Genomic DNA, 20,578 nt, shown 5'->3' with positions numbered 1-20,578 from the left:
TCACCCTTTTTCTGCTCACTCTAGAGCTTGTTGAGAAGCAATTCAGCTGAATGCTGCAATACCACTACTCATTATCAATTTTTCACAGTACATCAGCAAGTTAGTTTTCTAATGGAAAACCTTACTTCACCACTTTCTATTCTTCTCACCCACAGCCCCTGCCTGAAGGCTGTGATTCTCTTCAAAACCTATCAGTCTGGTTCCCTGGCCGACTGAGAAAGTTAATTGGCTGTTTTCTGTTTATGACTTCCTCTAGGACAGAGAAGCAGCCAGAATTTGTATGCCTGAGTGACAACATAGGTATCACAGCTGTCCCTGCCATGATGCTTCTCCACACACATAAGTAGGTTGGTCACTGAAAACAAGCTTTGTTATCCCCCCTCCTTGATCCCACCCAAAGCTTAAGGCTCAGAAGACCCTGGAAAATGGTTCTCCATAGCTCAGGGGAATGTGGAACTCATTGTGGCTGTCCCTGACATTGCCCGTTGTTGAGGCACTTGTGCTCCCAGCCTGTTTGAGCACAGGGTGTGCTCCCAGTGCCAGGACGGTTGCAGCAGCTAGGAGAGCAGGGTAACCAGAGGGCAGGCCAGAACTGGAAGGGGCTGCTGGCCTGATGTGAGGGTTCCATACCCAGCTTAGGAGGAGCACAAGGCATGCACATTTGCCACAGCTACGGGCTTCTGGAAAGTTCCAGTGAATTTGTGAAGTTACTGAGAAAAAAGCCAGCAGTTAGCAAAGACCTGCACGGCTTTGCAAGCTTCTGAATTTGCTCAGTATCTGAATTTGATCCCTGCCAACAAAGATAAAATCTACCTGGTTTTAGTGTGGGATGCCATTAATGCTTGAGGAGACTTTAATAACACCAGAACATATTCATAAACTGATCCTCAGTGATTCTTGTATGCAGATCTCTGTCTATCTAAAATATTCTTCTACTTTCCATTCTTAGGCAGACTCTTCCACTGTAATTTTGAATGCATCTTGCAGAGTGCTGACAGCCCCCTTTTGCAGTGGAGCCACTGCAGTGAGCAATGAAGGTACCCAGAAGGAAAAACATTTGGAAAGGTTTGTATTCCAATTCCTGATTTCATGGATTAGTCTGAAAGTTGTATTATCTATTCCGCCTGAGTGGCAGCTGCTTATAAGCCTTGAGGGAGAAATACTAAATATCACTTTCTCTTTCATAAGAAAGATGATCTTATTTATTTGAACTGAGTTTTATTCTATGCTTTTTATATGCACCAAAGCAGCGAACATTACCTCAGCACTCCAGAAGTGTTCTGCCCTGTGCCTTTGAATCAGTCCACCCTGCCAGGCTTGGCACCCAGGTTTGACATTTCAAAAGGACTTTGTACTTACATGGTAACTGAGCTCTCCCAACTCCCCTGACAGAACATGGCCCAACTTCATCCCCTGAAAAATAATTGACGGCACCAGTGATTCCCTTGCTACTTTTCACAATATTCCTGTGGGATATGCAATATTCCCATGGATTGGGTCAGAAAATGTAAGATTTAAAGCACAAAGCTTAAAAAGTTTTGCGTATCATGCACTCAATATGACACCAGTTTTTCATTGTTTCAAAGCTGTTACATGTGTTCTCTCTACTTTTCTCAAAAACATGACTGAGACCAGAATGAGAATGGAACCATCCATTTATTCACCATAATAAACTTACTTGGATAAAGCTTGCAGTGAGAACAGTCTCCCAGAGAGCATCATAGGCTGGAACAAAGCTGGAAAAAGCAAAGATTTTGATCTATGTTTTAAAGGTGGGCTGCTAGGATGACTGTCCTTGCTGTTCAAATACATTCAGTTTGTTCTGATTCCTGGTCTTCTCATCAGCTGAGAGATCCAGGAGTAACAGCCGTCAGCAAGCCCCAGGCCACCCAGCAGATCAATAGATAAGTTGAGATAAGAATATTGTTCTTACCTCCTGGGGCTGCTGCCTCCTCTATGGTGTCAGAAAAGCCCATTAAGTGCAACCTGTTTATCCCAGGACAAACAAATTTAATTTCTTCTTTAAGTCTTTCTAGTTCTCTGTCACCAAACATTGATTTAAAAATGGACATTTGTCTTCCTTGGGCAGAACACTTTGGGTGTTTGCAGTCCTCTGAACTTGCTTTTTAACACTGGAAAGCGATAGGGTTAGCAAATTGAAACCTGTGATAAACTTTTTAATAGGCAGATAATGCCACCAGATTTACATGCTGACAATGGAGTTGATGTTAACGGAAGACAGTATGAACTAAGGGAACTTTGGAGTCCTTTAATGCTAAAAGCCTGCAGCAGGTAGGTTTTTAATTTACAAGCTCCACTTACCATCTACTTGTCATTGGGAGCCTGAGGCTTTTGAATGGGTAAAAGTGGATAAAGCAGTTAAAGAGGTGCTGAAGTATTATTAGGTGTGGAGTGCCCACAGCAAATACTCTGCAGTTGCCACACTGATTAGGCACAGAGGCATAGGCTGACAGTCATTGCCAGCTGGTGCCAATGTGCTCTAGTGGGAGATCCACACCTATTTGAGCATGTGTTCACAGGGAATAGAGGCTGGCAGCCTTAATATTAGCTTCACGCCAAGAGAAACAAGCAGTGACCAGGAAGCCATTCTGAATAAGACTTATGTATGTTTATATTTTGTCACCAGTTGCTCTCGGGAAGCCAAACTCAGTGCAGGTGTGCTGGAAATGTGTTCCTGAGCTGCATCAGGCACCACTGTGCTGTTCAGGGTGGTCTGAGCCCTTGGCTGCTCTGGGGCTGTGAGGTGACAGGTAAAGTCTCATTCTCTCTCACTGGGGGGGTGGCACAATCTGCAATGGGGGACAGGACTGTGTGCCAGATAGAATGGGTTTTGCTGTTCTTTGGTTTTGCTTTTTCTGGGAGATGTGAAAGGAAAAGGGAGGGGAGAGCATAGTGTTTAAATTTACAGAAGCTATTTGGCTCCTTACATGAAGGACACATCCGAAAACAGGCACATCAGAGTAACGGGGGAGGCAATTTGACAAGAAGGAAGCACTTAAAATAATGGGATCACTGATAAGGTCAGGGTTATGAAGAAGTCCAAACTGGGTCAGAGATTCTCATTTCAAACTAATGAACCCCTTGATGACAGGAGCTGGAGTTTCTTGACGAAGGGGATGGACTGCTCACAGCAAAGTGGTGATGTGAGTGTCGACAGCAGCACCGAGAGGTTAAAGGCAGTAGTTTAATTCAGTTGGGCAAGCGTCTGCCACCTTTCTGGTCAAGAGGGTCTGGGCAAATTCCTCTTCTGGGTTCAAATTCAACACTTTATCTTTAAAATATCAAGGCCAAACAGAGTTCAGTTTTACATGCTCACATAGAAGTTCACCTTTTATTCACCAGAAACGTCTTGTTTCATGGCTCATAAATATTAAACAAATATAAATGTAACCTCTGTGCTCTCAGGACCGATTATGAGTGAGTGAATTTAAGAACTAAAATTTCAGAGCTGCAGTCTTTTTCCCTGTTTTTGACATCCTCTGCTAGACAAGGAGCAAAAGCACCAGCACCTGTGGTCAACTCATACTCAGAAATGACCCCCTCCTTAATTCCCACCTCCCTTCCTCTGGCTCCCCTGTTGTAGTAAGTCAACAACCACAAATATCCCAGCCTGAGTTTGCGAGCTTCTCCATTGCCCCATCCACAAAAGCTGTGTGAGGGCATTACTGGGTTTTGTGGTGCTGTGGCCACATCAGTTCTGCTGTGTCCTTCTCCAGTAATATGTTAGCTCGCAGCTGAAAGGCAGCATAGTCTAGAAGTCACTGGTAACAGAAATGTCCAAGTGATTTTGTGCTGTAACTTTTGAGATGAAAAACTTGGCTGGGAAAAAAACAGAAGCCATAAGTCTATTTGCCTCACCTACTTACTGTGTGCTTATCTGGAACAGCTTGTGAAATTCTTTGGAAACATAATGTATTTAGCAGATAGGGGCCAAGACTTTGAGCTCGCCAAAAGCAAACTTTAATTCACGGTCTTGGTATCATGGGAGAGCTAAACTTCAAGTGGTCTGATGCAAGGATTTTCTGACATTCATATGGTGAAAAACAATTCAGTCCCATATTTAAAGGTGGGATGGGGGAAGTAAACAGAAAACGATCTCTTGGGAAAGCTTCAAGGCTGATGAGCAACATTTGAAAGTTACCCTCATTTCTCCTAAGGGTCTTTGAAAGAAGTGCTGTGATTCGCCTTTTGGGCAAGGAAAGATCTTTATAGTTGGCTTTGAATCTTGAAGAATTAAATTTTTTCAGGTGCTGAATGCCTTCAGCTCCTGCAATTTCTCTCTGCCATCATACAACACCTCAGAAATAGCAGAGATGCTTCTGAGTACTTCTGCCACCAAGCATGCCACACTATTCCAGGTAGAAAAGCTGTGCTAGCTCTAAGGCTACCCTTAGTCCTGTTTCCTTCTGCCTTGCCTCTCTTGCTGAGTGCCTTCATCAGTCCCATCTGCTACCTGCTGCTTACAGAGATAGGACACAGAGCCTGGTGCATGCTTCAGATTTCAAATGTGATGCTCATTACATACCCAGAGAAGACCACAAAGACAACTGAGTAAATGAGCAGAGTGATAGAAAATGTAATTAGCCTATTTTTATGATGAGGCAGGAGATGAAGTCCTGACTGCCTGTTGTTATTCAAGAGCTGACAGCACTTTTTGTGCAGAGGAAGCTGATGACTCTTGCCCTGTGTGAACACATTATGTTCCACTTCAGTTTCCATGGCATTTTGCTGTTCTTGGCCCAAATAATTCTTCAGTCTTTGTGAGGGCCACAGTACTGAATAGCAAATTGTTTCAGCACAGATGTAGCAGTATGATAGGTTGTGTAATGAAACTTAGCTTAGAACTGATTTAGCAGAATACTTGTGTCTGTGAAGGGTCACCATGGTTATGGTTTGTATTCAAAACCTCACAGTATGCTGAGAAAAGCTCCAGCATGCTAGACCCAAAAAAGGTACCGATGTGTCTAAAAGTCAGATGTTGCAACGAGATGAACAATCCCGGCCTAGAGACCTGCATTAGACACCTGTGTGCAAGGGAAGTCCTGTGCCCGAGCTCCCAGACCAGCATGCTGAGAAGACAGCCTATGCTGACCTAAAGGTAGCTGAGCCTAGGGGTGTGCTTGTGGGGCAGCAGGGTGGCACCTCCATCCTTCAGGAGTCGTCATGTTCAGGGCCAGAACGCGCATCTCTGGCTTTTCCTTAAAAGAAATGAAGAGAGGTGCTGGTGGCAATGGCTAGAGCTGCTTCCTGAAGAGGCAAGAAGGCAAGATTTCATTCCCTCATTTGTCTGGAAGGGACCAAATCCACACAAATAAGGACGTGTAGACTGGGGGTAAGGCATGGCACGTGTGGGTCTGCTTCCCACCCAGATGATGTCTTGTGCCTCCTAGGTTGGAGGCGGGAGGTAGAGGGAGTCTGGCTGCCTGCTATTGTAAAAGAAGTCCCCATTTTTCTCCCACTGCTTGGTTTGAAGATAGCCTGATGTCTGAGCATGCAACATGAGTTAAGCATGTTCTGCCACCACCTCTCAGATCAGCTATGTTGGGGATCATAGCTAAAGGTCTAGTTTCACCATAGGGATTGTAGCTGGCCATAGACTAGGTGTTAAGCCCAAGGCAGGAGTATTTGCAAAAACCTAAGCTCTAGGCATCTGCGACGCTTGAGCATGGAAGGAATCACACCTCTGAAGTCAGCAGTCTGGGGCTTCCTGGCCAGATGAAGATTTTTCTAATGGCAGTTTTAGATTTGGCATCATGCAGAGAACTGGAACATGCTTATATAGACCTTCAGGATTATCTTCATACGTCAAGAAGATTCCTTCTGTTTTTCAAAGCATTTACCTATTCTTTGTCATAGAAAGTGGTATTTGATGGAAGTGACAATCCATGTGCATTACAGTTTACTGATGCTTGTGACTCAAGGTTCTATAAAATATGCTTGCATTCTGCATTACAAGATCCAGTAATAGAGGATTTAGCTTACTGTGTACACAGGAGAAAAGCTTCGCTCTGGGACAATTTACAGAGGTTGTAGAAAAGGATTGGCTAGAATTTTTCTCTGAAACAAGGCTGCTGCTTGTATAGCAATTTGTACTGGCAAGTCCATCCCCAGATGGATTGTTTTATCATTATTTTCCTATTATTCACACTGAAAAAATATCACCATAAAAATATTGCTTGTTTCAGTACGTAACTTGGTTACTAAGGTTACAAGATGAGATCTGCTTGGAATGATTTACAGTTCCTAAATACACTTTCCTCCCCCAGCAAGCTGACTGAGAAGAAGAATCTGCCCTAATAAATTAACCATGGTAAATGTGGACTGACCTACAAATTAAGAAATAGAAGGTTAAATACAAACATCGATCAAAGGCAAGAACTATAAATAGATAATGAACTGAAGAAACAATGTCTGCAAAGCAAAAGAGTCCCGGAGTTTTCCCATTTGATGGCAAACACTGCTTAAGTACTCTGCTCACCAAAAGAGGAAGATACTGCTTACGTGCAGTCAGAGGAAACGTTATGCAGCAGGAAGCCTTGGCACTTCTACCTAGAAGTCAAGGAAAAAATCCCATTCTCCGTGAAATATCTGTAAAAATGGGCTCAGTCATTAACACTGAAACACATATTATACAGGCAAACAAGCAGATCCTTATGTGTCATCGCAGATCCTCAGGGCAGTTGCACTGATCCACAGTGAGTGAGGATCCAGCTTCAAGTTCACCCTTGCGTGTATATAATCTGGTATAACAAAGTGTACACAGGATTATAGGAGACTTCAGGTTTTACATGGGCTTTCTCCAGACTCTGCCTTTAAATCCTGACAACTGAATTTACTTCTGAAAGAAGAGGTTTTGCCCTAGATATTTGCCACAAGGTGCTGCTGCTCGTTAATTCTGTTTCTCCTCCACTCAGCCTCCCTAGCTGGGTCTTAGAGACTTAATTTCCTCACTGTTATCAGCTAAAGGCACATCTGCTTTCTGATTCACTTAAGATGATTTTTAAATCAAGCTGAAGCTGCACATGATTCTTTCTAATTGGTAAGCTCTGACTTATCACCTTGGAGAAGTCCTAGCCATGCCCTAAATCCTGATGATTAAGTCAGCCTCTTAATAATATCCCAAATCGCTTCTATGCAGGGGTACAATAATAATTTTATGAGGCAGTTTCTTGGCTGCAGAAAGGTATAGAAGAGGTGTGGGCCTGTCTCAGAGCATATTGCTCTTCTTAGTGCCAACCAAGAACCATCTTGTCACTGAGGCATTGCTGCATGGTGCCAAAGGGTCTGCCTTCCTATTCGCCCCTTGCCAGCTGCTAAACTATCTTCTTTCTTTTCACTTCATTCTGGCCAATTTAGCAACCTTCCTCAGGAAACCAGCTGTCTGGTTGTACACTGAGCATACAGCATTATGCTTGCATACCCGGGCACAGCTCCCTTGGCTCATTCACATCATCTTGAAGTGGGATTTGGAAAATCACTGAACCTGCTGTTCCACAGTACATCTGTATACATGGGGATGGTGGCATCTGATCTCTCCTTGATTTGACACTGCTCTGGATGACAGTACTTAAAAGGAAGGGTTTTCCCTGTCATCAGGGGCACACAGTGAGCTCTCTCTTGCATGTTGCTGCAGTGAAATTCATCCTTGAGATAATGCTTTACATTATCACCTCTCTGAGGTGAGGCTGATGCCAAGACCAGGCATGTGAAACATTGTCTCTGTGTGGCTCTCTCCATCCAATGCTTGTATTTTCTGTAATCCATCATCACAGAGCTTTCTATCAGTCGGGAGGGAAGGAAGAGGAACAAGATCCAGGGATGGGTGAGAATTATCTGACTAGCCTTTTGTCTTCCCTTTAGTGAACCCTATGGGCCAAAGCTCCATGTAAATACCTTCTTGCTGAACCCAGACCAGAAAGTGAAGCGCTACCTGCCACAATCTATAGGTCAAGTTGTTCTACGCTGGCACAGCTCTTCTTGAGACACAGCTGGAGAGAGCCCACAGAAACAACAGTATTCTGTGATCCAGTGGGGGAAACTGTAGTCCAGGCAGACTGGGGGCCTAAATATTGTCAATGTTCCCTCTCTTCTACTCCCTGTCCTGAAATGGCAGTAAATGGAAGTAGACACATGATAAATGCTCACACACACAGTCACAGGTAGCTTGGTAATGGCTGTCAGGTTGTGCTCGCTGCTGACCTGCTGCTGAGTTAAAGCTGGAGGAAATGGTGACAGCTAAGAGGAAGCAGCACTTTCAGATCAGGCAATTTAGATGCTGCTGTGGTGCCCACTCAGAGAGGCTTTACTTTCTGCTAATGGAAGATGTTCTGAAGGGGCTAAATCCCTCTCTTAATCCACTCCCACATCCTCATAAATTCATGACAGCTGACGGGCATCTTTTGTTCTAATGACTTTGGTCCTTGGATGACTTCTTTACCCACATGCCCTCTGGATTTAAACTGCATTAACCAACAGTGTTACTTGCCTGTGTATTAGTCAGCTGTTGTGTGTTTTAGCTAAGGAATAACACAGTTCAGTTCACACATATGTTAAGTGATTATGAGGTTATCGAAAGATTTGTTCAGATAACCTTGATGGACTTTATTAATACAGCTCTAAAAACTTAGCATTTTGACAGAAAGAAAATAGACAGCTCCTTCAGGCATCTTCAACCTCATTTCTCTTGGACATAGGACAGACACAGTGGAGCAACCCATATAGCCTGCTCAGGACTCACCTTGAAGAGGGAAATAAAAGCATGGTTGGGCAGGTGTGTAACCCTTGGAAACCCATGCCTGGATTTCAGTGTGGCTGTACTGGCAATAGCTTTCTCATCAGTCTAAACGTAGGTAATGGGTCAATCAAGCAATGTCTATTTACTCCCACCTGTCTATTTTCCTTAAATCTCTGCAATATTTTGGTTAGCAACTTGGCAGACAGTTTTAGCTTAGGAAGATTTTTAGTGCAGAGTTGCCATTTCCTGGTTAACCACCATTCATCAGCAAAGAGAAGGTCAAGTCCATCTGACAGCAGTGCCCAGCTTCAGAACACCAGCCTCATTAAGGACAAAGCACAATGACCATGCATGCTTTGCTGTCAGAAGTCCTGGATTGGGTTTCCTTCCCTATCTTGTTTCTTTCTCCCACCTCATCGTGGCACAAGCATGGTAATAACATCTGGACCTCTGATAAAAGCATTTCAAAATGAGCAGGTGTGAAGATATCCTCCTCTGCTATCAAAGTGAGTCTCAGTTTTTCCACCTGAGGTTACAAATGAAAGCTCTGCAATGCTGTCAGCTTAACAAACAACAGTGAGGTGATGTTTAAAGCATAAATATTCCAGGGCAACCAAATATAGTGTCAAGTTTGGATCCTGACCAGACATGGCATGAGCACCACAGGAAATTTCTGTGTTAAAAGCACACCCTCTTATCTGAATGATCAGACAGTACTCACCTTTTGTAACCTTAAAAGTAGGTTTATATACAGGGAAAATCTCTACAAAGTATAAACAAGATCAAAATGCAACCTCATTACTGGTTACCCTTGTGAGTGCTGTGCAGCACAGAGCTCTTCAGGAGAGAGTTTCTGAGGAGGAGAAATGATGTAGCCAAAATATTATCTTCTAGGCTCATAGCCCACTGCTGCCTGTCAGTCACCAGATAAATTCTTTCTCAGGATGGTTTCCTTTGCCAAAAGGAGCACAGCGCTGTTGTCTGCGATAGGCAGTTTCAAAACAGCAGGTTTCTGTTTGTCAGCTACAGCTGTAGCTGGGCTTTTGCCCCTTCACTTGGGTCATCAAGTCTAGTTGCTGGCTTGTGGGTGCAAATTGGGTGCCAGAGAAGAGTCAAATTCTATTTGATGCTGTAATTAATTCTGTAGGAACAAAAATGCTTGCAGGAATATGACAGCACCTTCTGTCTGCAAGCAGCAATGCTAGGTTCCAGCAAGGCTGAAAATGCAACATATTTACTCAAAAGTAGAGTAATGGATTAATTTTCAAGTGTATTTGTGAACACTGGGAAGTATCTGCCTATCACAGAAAAAAGACACAGCATGCATCTGAATGCCTAGGTCTTGCTGAATCTCTTCAAGCCCTGTGAAAGAGTGTCAAAGGAGGAAATTGGCACCAATTATTTGGTTGGTTTTTTGTGTCCTGCCTCCAAATAATGCAGTGGTTCTTTTACCAATGAGCTTACAGGAACCCAGTAGAACTGCATGATGTGGTGAAGGATCAAGGCATGAGGTTAGAGTGCAGCAAGCTTGAAAATTGGGAAGAGTTGTGGTTTGAAGAGATAGGATGATGGGGAAAGTGGAAAAAGAGGACCTAGAAGTGGCATATATGCAAATTCTCATTTATTTCTCATAAATTGATCTTTGTTGGACAACAAGCAAAAGGGGGTTGCTGCGTCAATCTTTAGGCAAGCTCGCTTTGTAAGACTAATATATGGCTAAGAAGGAAAATTCATGTTTTTCCTGTTTAGAATCATAGGATAGTTAGTGTTGGAAAGGACCTTAAGATCATCTAGTTCCAACCCCCTGCCATGGGCAGGGACACCGCACACTAAAACCATGCAACCCAAGGCTTCGTCCAACCTGGCTTTGAACACCGCCAGAGATGGAGCATTCACAACATATTCCAGTGCCTCACCACCCTAACAGGAAAGAATGTCCTCCTTATATCCAAGCTAAACTTCCCCTGTTTAAGTTTTAACCCGTTACCCCTTGTCCTATCACTACAGTCCCTAATGAAGAGTTCCTCCCAAGCATCCCTATAGGCCCCCTTCAGATACTGGAAGGCTGCTATGAGGTCTCCACACAGTCTTCTCTTCTCCAGGCTGAACAGCCCCAACTTTGTCAGCCTGTCTTCATACGGGAGGTGCTCCAGTCCCCTGATCATCCTCGTGGACCTCCTCTGGACTTGTTCCAACAGTGGCAGGAGTCCCTTTTCTGTCCCAGCCTTCAGCTCCCCATGATCTGTGAGACACCCTGCTGAGTCAAAAGCAGAGGACATCCTACTGGCAGACTGATATGTTTGTGACATGTGCCATCCACTGAGGATGGTGATCACGGTACTGCCACTGCTCTCCTCATGCAGTTCTTTAAAGGTGAAATGCTCAGTGTAGATAGAAAAATCAAATAGTAACAGTGGTTATCTCAGTTGCCCACTGTGCAGAGAATTGCTTGTGATGTTGTCCCATCACTCCATCCCTCAGCTTTGCCATGGCTTTTAAGATAAATTTGTTTCTAAATAGCTAAAAATAGTTTTCTTTTAATCTTCTTTTTTTTTTTTTTTTTGTCAACAGTGTAATTTAATCCATGGGTGACTATATTAGCTTTGACATGAAAAATTCATGGCTGCAATGCCTTCTTCAAGAAAGAGGATAGTGTAGACATTTATCACTATAAGGTACTAATATACTAATGTTTTTGATTTAAAACTGTGATATTTCAAGCACCTCACGTCAAAACAGAAGAGAATCAGCATGGGCAGGAAGCTGCCCAGCATCAGGAAGTCCATGCTTTGACTTCAGTGACATTAGTGCTAACAGCAGCTAAAATTTAGGCATATGTAACCTACTTATTTTTCCTGGGGGCTAGGATTTAGTGGCATTAGTATGATTTGGGGAAAGACAGTAGAGGAAAAAAAAGGGGTTTTGCAGAGCCATCCTGTGATAAAGATGTGCTAATAGTTGAAGATTTTTTACTCATCAGCTGTGTATAGGCTCTATTGTCTTTTCAACTCAAAAGCTGGAGTCATTAAACATCACTTTGTAACATTATTCATTTCCACTTCATTATTTTAATTTCTCACCTAGAACTATTATGTGCCATTTTCACTGCTTTGTTATTTCTCTGCTTCCCTTCTCTTCAGTGGATTTTGTCTCCACTCTTGAAATGCTCCCCATAAAACTGGAAGTTCAGCGTGGACTGATATGGATCACCCATTCAACTTGATTTCCTCTATAACTTTTTGCCCATTTTCCCTCAGTATCTTATGGTAAGGACAACAGCCATAAGGCAAAGGCATGGTAGCCTCCTTTCTCCTACCCCAGTCCTGTCCCCTGATGTCCTCTGTGGACAAGTCCTACCCCCTCATCGCTATCTTGATGTTCCCTTTCAGGCCTATCTCTTGGTCCCTGCAGGGTGCTGGCAGCTGGGGTGGTACTTTTCCACTGGGACATCATTGCATGGTCAAACACCTGATGACACCATCCTCCTCAAACTGTGGGCCATCACACTTCCTCTGATTTTGAAGAGAACTGTTCCCCACCTCCTCTCCCTGGCTGACCTTCGTCTTTCTGGAAGGCTGTGAGTGTCATGTCTTCCTTCTATGGCTGTTGCAGTACACAATGCCTTTCCTCTTTAGAAGGAAGTTTCAGAGCTCAAAACCACTGTGTTTTCTGTACTCTGTGGCTCACTGGTGACACAGCCCAATCAACCACACATTGCCAGCAAGCCATGCAAGAAAGCACCTGGTAAGGGCTGGAGCAAGAATCCCCTTTTCTTATAATGTCACCTCTGCTAAGAAGTGGCTTTGGGTAAGATTAGATTTTGCCTTAATGAAGTAGGGACTGTAAATAGAAGCACATGTTGGTGATTTTCCTTGACATGACCTTATGCAAAAGCATCCTAGAAGACTAGTTTAGATGCATTGGTGCTGTTCATGGAACCCAGGGAGGCTCAGATTTCTCAAAGGCATGACCTGTTATCTGTTAGCAAAATTGTGTTTGACACTCAGACAACATGGTTTGGGTTTTTTTTTTCAGTAAAAGTATGTACAAATATAAAAAATGGATTGGTGTATTTTCCTATGAAGTGTTTCAACTCTGCACAGAGCTGAATGTGTTCCTTTCTCTAGGATGAACCTGGTCACCCCTCCTAGTCAGAGGGCTGTAATGTCAGCGTGGAGTGAGAGCAAAATAGCAGTGGTGGTTTATCTTAGTCAGAGGACTCTGCAAGCTGCTGCCAGTGCATTGACCTACCTCCCACCTGCTTCATTCTGACCAAAAGCTGCCACTTATCCTTTTGTTTTTGGGGTCACACTCCCATAACCTGCACCCTGTTCCGTATCTTCTGTTCCCTGCATCATTGTCCTTGTTGTTGGACAGAAGGAATACATTCTGTCCAGGCACTTTGTCTCTGTGCCCTGTCTTACCCTTCTTTTCCTAGGATAACTTCCCATGCTCTCCTCCTCTGCTGTTTATCCACATCTTTTGGTTCTCGTATGTCCCCTGCTCCATCATTTCTCTGTATATTTTAATTAGGATGTCCAGCACAGCTTTGGTTCTTTAATTTAATAATTTTCTATCTTGCTCTTCATTCCTCTTTTTCAGAACCTCATTTCTTGCTGTATTAAGTTCATTCCTCTTGTTGATTCTTCAGCTGTTAACAAAATTAAGTATAATGAGCATCTATCAAGATCTATTTTCCATTTAACAACAAAACTGTTATGATCACTTTTGATTAACATACAGATGGGTCTGAATGGATCCAAGTAATAATTAAACTGAAAGAAAATTCACCTCAAGGCTTGTTTTAAATTTCATCTGAATACAAATCTGTATTTCCTTAACTTTACCCCGTATCTACATTCTGTGCTCTTTTATAACCCACAAATGTCTTTGGTATTAGGAATTCACAGACCGTTTGTCTTACATTACCTGTAGTGCTAGGATAAAGCTGAAATATGTAAGTCTCAATTTACCTCCCTAGAACTGAAAATTAGTCATCTGTAAGCAGTCAATTGTGCTGATTACAGTGATCACTAAACCAGCCACATCCTCATCTTACCTGCTCTGTTTTAGAACTGGAAATGATTGCATCAGCTTAATTTGTGCTGCATGTTCTCTCTATCTCTCTGAATTTTTTCCTTCTAATTCAGGTTTATTTTGAACAGAAGTGAAGCATCATAGATTATCTATAAAATTACCTATAAAATATAGCTACAAAATGTAAGGTACAGCCCTGACAGAAACAATAGCCTGGCTGGACACACAATGTTTGTCCTTTGCATTAGTTTACACAAACCAAAGAGATCCATTATAACTCCTTGATTGATAGGTTTGTATCATTCTCCTTGTGCTCATTTTTCTTCTGATTATTTTCTCCGCCTCAAACGCAACACAATCCATCCACTACACCCTGGGCAGATTATCATCTTTTAAGAATTACTTCCCTACTGCACATTGTGACTGGTGAAGTCATTTCCCTGCAGCTATGCATCTGAGAGGTGGAGGGACAAGCAGGATCGGACCAAGAGCTCCAAACTGCTGAAATTTCTCTTTATGTGTGTTGGACATTGTAAGTATGTGGTACATTCACCAACATTAGTGCCAGCACCGATTGTCTTTGGAAATTCCATATTAAATTACCCTTCAAAGGTATAATAGGGAGCTGGGTGCTGTTTTCCCCTATGATCTGACATGGTAGCATCCATGTAATAGAATTACAAATTTTCCTACTCTAAACTTTGAACATAAAGGAGCTAGTACCCCTTCTTCTTTTGCCATCTGCATTCGGACCAAAAATATATATTTTCCCTTACTTAAACTACAGCTGCAGATCACTGGAACCAAGGAATCCATGATTTTAGAATTCCCATCTTCCTGTGCAGTTCTGGCTGTCAAAGCTGCTTAGCATGAACGATGGTGAGCTGTCCAGGTTCACAGGTAGACTTTGCCTCTGGCTTTCTTTACTGAAACTCTGCAAACTCTCTTCACTTGAAGACCTGTGTTATAAGGGGTCTGATTTCTATTAGCTGCTCAAAGTGAAGCATTTCTTTTTCTCTCCTATATAGCTTTATGTAGAATAGGTCCTCAAAAAAAAATATACCTCTGTAAGTATTTTTCCCCATATTATACTTAACTATTTATTGATTGCTCCCCAAAATTTAACTGTGATGACAAGAATACTGGGTAATAGGGAGCGTGTCCCTGTGCTGCCAAACCCTGGCAATTGTGGAACTTTGAGTCTATAGGTTCATGGAGGATAATTATCTCTGTCTTCCCGGTGGAGACAGGTTCATGTGGCTTACGATATTTGTGATATGTCTTGTGGATGCACTTGACAGGTAATACCTATACTGATAGGTTTGAATGCTGCAACTTGTTCCCAAAGAGTCTGACTGTTGTAGGTTATGGTGGAATCTTTGTTAGGGGATGCTGCAGCCTGGGGAGAGGAGCAGGGCTTGAAAGGTGATATAGCTGAAGGACTAGAGGTCTGAGGCCTCCCATGTTGGTCACACAAGTCTGTCCAGTCCTGGGCGTGAAGCATGGGTCACTGTCGCTCAACTCCCACAGTACATGAAGGACAAGAGGGGTTGTCCACACAGACAGGGGACAGAGGGCTGCCCAAAAGCCTGCCATAGGAGCCAGTTGTTGGCAGTGTGTGGCACCTTCCCCTGTGGGGGGGCTGTAGGAAGCACCTCTGCAGCTGGCCTGGCTCCTTCAAGAGAAGGAGAGGTTTCCAACAGCTGGCTGGCTCAGCTGATGTCTGTCCCGGCATCTCTCTGCAGCTGTCCTCCCAGTGCAGGGGAAGGAAGGGCGATGGGCAGGTACCGGCTCTGCTGCAGGGGAACACAATTTCTCTGTGCTGGGGAGTGAAATTTCCTGGTTCTTTCCATACTCATCAGGCATAGGTTATTTCAGCTTTAATGAAGAAATGATGCAAAGAGATAACAGTGGCAAACACAATCTAACATCACCACCTTGCAGGTATGGGCAAAACCAGCTATAAGGCCATGCTAGTATTTAACTAAGCATGATCCTCTCAGAAGGAATGCAGTGTGACTGAGCAGCAAGTTCATCATTTAAAGTGAAAATAAACACTTCCCAGCAGCAAGGTGGATCATTAAACGTTTTGTTGTGTGAGCCAGCATCACTTTTCTAAAATAAGGTGTCGGGAAGTTCAGCCAAATGAGCAATTCAGTTGGCTTAACTTTCCTGACCGCTTTCTAATTTGGTTTTAATGAAGATATAATTAAGAGGTAATGTTAGTAGAGCAGAACACTGTCACAAGATAATGGTCTCCTGCTGCGGCATAAATGGCAAATTCAGTGAATATAGAAGGAAAGCTGGAATGTTTACTTTCAAAGCAGGAAGCATTGATCTGGGACACTCTTCTGTTTGGATACCTTTATTTCAATTTTGTCAGAACAATGAGAGGCAGCAGATTCAATCCCTTTTGGCCTGCTGCCACTTCGCAGGAGCAGGAGGAAGACTTTCAAGGTGGTTCTGCTGCAATGGGAACTGCTGCTAATGGTGGCTCATGGGTTAGACTCGCAATTGCTCACTTTAACCTGATTGTACGACAGCATTTGTGCTGCCATAGGGAGTGCAGCAATTGTGAGCCTCAGTCAATTGGCACTACAGAATAACTTAGCTATGATAGTACTGTTTAGAAAAGAGAGTCCCCTTCCAAAACCCAGCCTTTTTATTTTTCAACTGGCTGGAGCTTATGATGTTCGTCTTTTCTGGTGAATAACATCTGCCTTCCAGCATTGCAATAGCAGAAATAAGAATTTTATGTTCCAGCCCATATCATTCACCTCCACTGCAATTCAGGCTGCAAAATTATTTCCATCCTGATCTTCAGTTTCCATTTTTCTTTCAAGTTTTGCAAAACTTCTTTGAGGAGGAATTCTCTTCCCAAGCGTTTAAGCCAAGTAATAGCTTTAACTGTTTTTTTTCATTATGAAGGCTGACAAGATATACTATCTCCTAAAGCTAACACAGTTTTTTCAAGCAGAAAACTGCATGAAATAACTGCAAATGAAACTTACGCTAAAATATGGATGAATTTTGGAAGTTAAAACTTCCTGTGAAATTAGTACTTGCTGAAGAGGACTGCTTTTGTTCTGTCTGAAATGGTATTTTGTATTTGCAAACTAACGACACTTTAGGGCATACAGAGTAAATGTTAAATCTTCCAGGACACCCAAGGAATAACAGCTCTTAAATAGTGCTCTTCATTGATAACTTGCAAAGCATTTTATGCTGATCAGAATGAGGGCTAGCCACATATAGGTTCATTAAACCAAAATCCAGGGTTTTTCCATTCTGGAGCGGGATAAAACCCAGCCTTTCAAAAATGCTAATAAAAACTGGAAGACAGCACACCATATGTTAAGCACATCCAAGCTGAGGGGGATTTGCCTTCAAGCCCAAAGTAGGCCTTGTATTTAAATGTACCCTAACTCCTGCGCTGCTTGCAGTCATTTTGCTCTTGTCCAGAGAGATGTTCACACTGACTAGATGAGAGGAGTTCTGTGGGTTTATGGCCCAGCATTTGGCTGGAGGATGGAAGATGCACTTCTGAATCCCTCTTTTGGCTCATGCAGGCTTGATCTGGGTCTGCCATCTTCTGCGAGAGGCCATGCTGCCCCTTCACCCCTCCCAGTGACATTGTGGAGAGCAGATGATCTTCACCTTCTTCTCCTTTGTGAATTACAACATGTGCCAACTCCCTGCTGCTGTGCATGGAGCACCAAGCAGCTGTTTTCACTTACTCCTCCACAGCTGATGCAGAGCACTTGCTCTGATGAAATGGGACATCTCCCTATGGACCAGAGAACCTTGCCTGCCACACAGAAATTGTTATGACAGTTACATTCCTATGAAAGGCTCGTTCTGTCATATCACCTTTTACAGCCAGAATAAATTATTTTACAAACCAGCCAACCAGGTCAGCACCTTAACATCATCTTCTCAGACAGGAAAGACAAGACATAGCAAGCTAAAGTGAAATTAGTGAAAGAGCTGAGCGCAAGACACAAGTGCTCAGTGTCTTGTGCTTTCAGCACATTGCCTTACCCTTGTCTGTGGGGAGATATTGCGGTATTAAAAGCAGTGGGTGTTTTCAGAGATAATGATGTGAATCTGGAAGATACATGAATATAAGTGTCATGGGGCTGCATTTACATCAGGATCACCCAGTCATTATTTGGCCTGTGTTGCGTCGTGCCGTTTTGCCTCTCTGCAGGATGTGCCCCTTGCAGGCCCCATCATTTAGCTGTTAATATGGTCAAAGGAAGATGGGAAAATCACACACAGGAGTTCTGTTTGTGTAAAGACGTACTCGCACAGCCAAAGCAAATGTTAGAAAGTGAAAGGGACCTAGGATAACAGGATTATTTTGTCCTGAGCTGGCTCCTACTAAGGCACAGAAAAGGGTCAGTTCCCCCAGACTGTCACTCCTCCACCAGCTCAGTTTAATAGCTCCTGGGGGCAGCAGGAGGATCTTGTCCAGCTGGAAGCTGTTTGGAGGCCACCTATTTCCCTCCAAAAAAATGCCTCATACAGCTTACCTATGGTGTCAGGAGCTGAAGGAAATGGTGCAGGACTTTCCAATGTTTCCTGGAGTGACAGCATCATGCTCTGGATGCTCTTTGCACTCCTGGGTGAGGAAGCCATCCTCCTCCCCAAAACAATGTGTCTGACAACTCTCCGGAGGACATGAGGGCTCAATGTGCTAAGTCAGTCCCTTTGAGGAGGACGCATGCATCCTTGCCCAGCTGGGTACTCCTTGTCCAGTTGAGAGAGGACGGTGGATCCAGAAGGAGAAATCTCTCCCGGAGGGACAGTGCAAATAGTGGGAGTCAGTAACTGTAGTAGAAAGGGAACCTGAGGCTCCTCTCCCACTTTTCTGAAGGCCCTGCAGAAAGGAGCCCGTGGCATACTGGGGACAAGCAGGGGGCAGCTGCAATGCCCTTGTCACTGTGGGCACCCGAAGAGGTCCAGCAGTTCAGAGAAGTGAGGAAATGGTCAGGGCAGATTCCTGGGCTGTTCTCAGCCATCCAGGCAAACCCTGAGGCTGTGGCAGGGACTGGAACAGCCCTGCAGGACTGGCTTTTGCATGAGCAGCAGGGTGTGAGCTCTGCCTGGTCCCTAATGCACTGTTCCTTGCTCTGCTTCACTACACCACCAAAGGGCTGTCACTGAAACAGATTTATGGGGCTGTCTGCTGGAAAGTAAAACTGGGGAGGGAAGAGCAAGGAGCAACACATTTCCCCTTAAATGAATAGGAAACTCTCGATACTTCCCCTCACCCTGTGGGAGCATTCCACTTTGCAGTGAACGGCCCTATAAATTTCACCTATTGGTAGATGTAAAGATGTTTTATGGTTGTCCAGACTGAGCTATGATTGACTTAAAGTCTAATAAATCATTCCCTTGCTCTCCTCCCACTGGCCTTTTAACCACACTACACACAGCGCCTGCTTTTCCTTTAAAGATAACCAGGATGGGAGGGAACAGTTGTCAGCAGCCCCTAATGAATGAATTTTGAGCCATCCTGTAATTTTTCTCTGCTTGGTTATAAGGACATGAGAAAAACAAGCAGAGCAAAAATCCTCTGTCAAGAAGCAGGCTGAGCTGTGCTCCGAACATCACGCCCATGCTGTCAGGACACAGACCGCTCCATGGAAAGCTGAAGAAGCTGCTTCCTCAGGAAGCTGTAGGAAGGGATGGGGAGCCAACGGGAGCTTTGCCATGAAAAGCTTTTTGATGAAAGGTGCTACGTAACACTGCATGTTGTGGTGAAGGGGACACGATGGAGTCTTTCCAGCAGGAGATGATGCATTTGTACCAAATCTGTATGCATGCTGTTTTCTCTGTTGGAATATTGTTGTTGTCCTTTATTACATTAAAGGGGAACATCTTTATCTCATGGTGATTTGGGTGGGGTGTGACATTGTCTAATGTAAAAGGGGCCTGCAATATCAAGGAGACAACCGTGAAATAACACATTACACACTGAATTGAACAGCAGGCTCATTTACATTCCTTTAATTTGGAACTACGAACATTCAAAAACCCTCTTCTCCACTCGCATTCCCTTATTTGGGAAACATGTAAATTACTTTTATGATAATTTAGTATTTAACTGGTACAAGCATTGCAAATTCCAGAAGCAAACGTTTCAAAATAGACAGGAGCTGTGCCAGCTTCCTCTGCAAATGCGTGTGGTAAAAGCCACCTCTGAGGATGACTCTGAAAACAGCATCTCTAGCTCCTGGACCTGCGCATACACGCACTTGTAGAGCAGATGGGACAGCTGGGGTGAGGCTTGTAGGGCTAGACCTTTTGTCCCTATCATGGTGTAGGCTTGTCATGTGTGGCAGATGGATTTAATTAATAAAATGAGTGTATCGCCTCTCCTGTTGCGTGCAAAGTCACTTTTTGCATTCCCAGAATCACAGATGAAAATGACAGCAAAGGATCTTTTAGATCAGCTGTGCTCAAACAATGCTGAGAGACCTCTTCTACAGTAATCCCACTGCTATGTTTTCCAGTCTCAGCTCGGAAACGCTTAACTAACAGTGACTTGCATTCAGTTTCTCACCAGACAGCTTATTCTGTTACCTGTGTATCAGCGCTTATGATTAAGTCATTTCTGTTATATCTAAATGGGATTGTTCCACTTTTAATACAGGTTCCTTTTACCATCTCTGCTGCAGGGAAGGTCCATCTTAATGGCACACAAATATTAGTTCTTGTCCCATTGCTACCTGGTGCTCCAGCCCACCCTGTGAATTGCATTCCATCACAGCCGTCACC

The 20,578-nt window shown here is 43.6% G+C and overlaps 2 long non-coding RNA genes across 3 annotated transcripts; both read left to right on the top strand.

Annotated features, from left to right (window-relative positions):
* The first annotated feature begins 1,715 nt into the window (after positions 1-1,715).
* LOC134159710 (uncharacterized) lies at positions 1,716-20,172 on the top strand. Its single transcript, XR_009963269.1, has 3 exons — positions 1,716-2,624; positions 4,269-4,379; positions 19,342-20,172. It is a non-coding gene; the product is annotated as an uncharacterized LOC134159710 (long non-coding RNA).
* Positions 12,219-17,701, top strand: LOC134159642 (uncharacterized). Of its 2 annotated transcripts, none has more exons than XR_009963232.1 (2): positions 12,219-12,332; positions 17,236-17,701. It is a non-coding gene; the product is annotated as an uncharacterized LOC134159642 (long non-coding RNA). The 2 variants fall into 2 exon arrangements; XR_009963231.1 differs by having other exon boundaries at positions 12,234-12,499.
* Positions 20,173-20,578: the final 406 nt, after the last annotated feature.

This window comes from Pezoporus occidentalis, unplaced genomic scaffold (assembly GCF_034315485.1).
Source record: "Pezoporus occidentalis ecotype Australia unplaced genomic scaffold, CSIRO_AGI_Poc_V1 ctg15, whole genome shotgun sequence".
NCBI classification, from domain to species: Eukaryota; Metazoa; Chordata; class Aves; order Psittaciformes; family Psittacidae; genus Pezoporus; species Pezoporus occidentalis.
The sequence above is the reverse complement of the archived record's forward strand: the minus strand, read 5'-3'. Positions and strand labels throughout refer to the sequence as shown.